At 37.3% G+C, this 1,240-nt stretch overlaps 1 protein-coding gene across 1 annotated transcript in view; it reads left to right on the forward strand.

The window, feature by feature from the left end:
- Positions 1–1,240, forward strand: part of sardh (sarcosine dehydrogenase) — a 35,708-nt gene that overhangs the window by 16,373 nt on the left and 18,095 nt on the right. The gene's annotated exons all lie outside the window — the stretch shown is intronic.

The following is a 1,240-nucleotide window of genomic DNA, read 5'->3' on the forward strand; positions in this document are numbered from 1 at the left end:
TTATTTTGATGGAATGGCCGATGTCCGATATTTAACTTTATCGCTAATATCGGCCGATACGATATCATGCCGATAATATCGTGCATCCCTAGATCATAATGAAGATCTCTAATTCCAAAGCTTCACCGAGGTGGCCAGAAAAAAGATAAAGACAAAGATCTGAGTATAATGTAGATCAATATGACGCAGATTAAAGATATAAAAATGTCTTAAGCTTTCAAAGTGACTCGTTTGACATTTTTTGTCCAGACAGACATTTTGTCCTGCAGCTCTCAGACAGTCGAGGCATGAAGCATCAGAGTCGGAGCTGCAGACAGAGATCAAGATCACCTGATAATACTCAGTCTTACCTCATCCCAGAAAATGGGATTTCTTTCATAGCCGCCCACTGACAGCGCGTCTCCTTGTAGGCGCAGGTACACCGACGCATCATGGTCCCTGACATTTGGCATGTTCTGCAGACAGCCAACATTAAAATAAAAGGATTCAGTAATTAGAAAAGTAATTAATCATCTTGCTGTCAGCTGAACCCATTTTATGGAAAGTGTTTTCACTTTTTCATCCCCCATGTGCTGTTTGGCCTTTAGACCATATTTCTGGCTATTACAAAAAACACTTTCAGAGGAGGAATGAAACACGTCGAGCTTTTTACCCTTCATTAAAACTGTTTCAAACAAACTGATGGGTTTCAAATTCAGTCCAACTTTATTAAAGTGATAATTCAGATTTTAGAACTAGGGTTCTGTGGAAAGTTTGTGAAGCAAACATGTCTTACCTGTTGTAGATAGCTCTTTGAATAACCCCAGTTTGGATGAGTAGCATCTAATTATGACCAAATCAAAAAACTAACAGCTAGTTTAAATGAAATCAAGACTAGAGTGGATTTGACTGGATTTATGAACCAACAGCTAACATTAGCAGGATTAAGCCCAAAGTAGATTACAGCTGACTTTAAAATATTTTATAAAAAATTTAAATCTATAATATTCTAGCACCCTTTATACACCTTTAGATCACCATTTATGTCACTTAGGCCTGTCACAATAAACAATAAATCAATTAATCGCACGATAAATTAAAATTATTGACCTCGTTTTCATTTATTGGCTTTATCGTTTCTTCGCGTCTCTCTTTCTACTGAAGACACTGGACGACAAAAGGCTCAACTCCGGTGCTCTCTCTTCACTGACCTTTCTAGTTTCTCTTTAAAATCCATTTTAACGCTCCAAAATCGCGTTTT

This window comes from Nematolebias whitei, chromosome 18, assembly GCF_014905685.2.
Source record: "Nematolebias whitei isolate Nwh7 chromosome 18, NemWhi1, whole genome shotgun sequence".
NCBI classification, from domain to species: domain Eukaryota; kingdom Metazoa; phylum Chordata; class Actinopteri; order Cyprinodontiformes; family Rivulidae; genus Nematolebias; species Nematolebias whitei.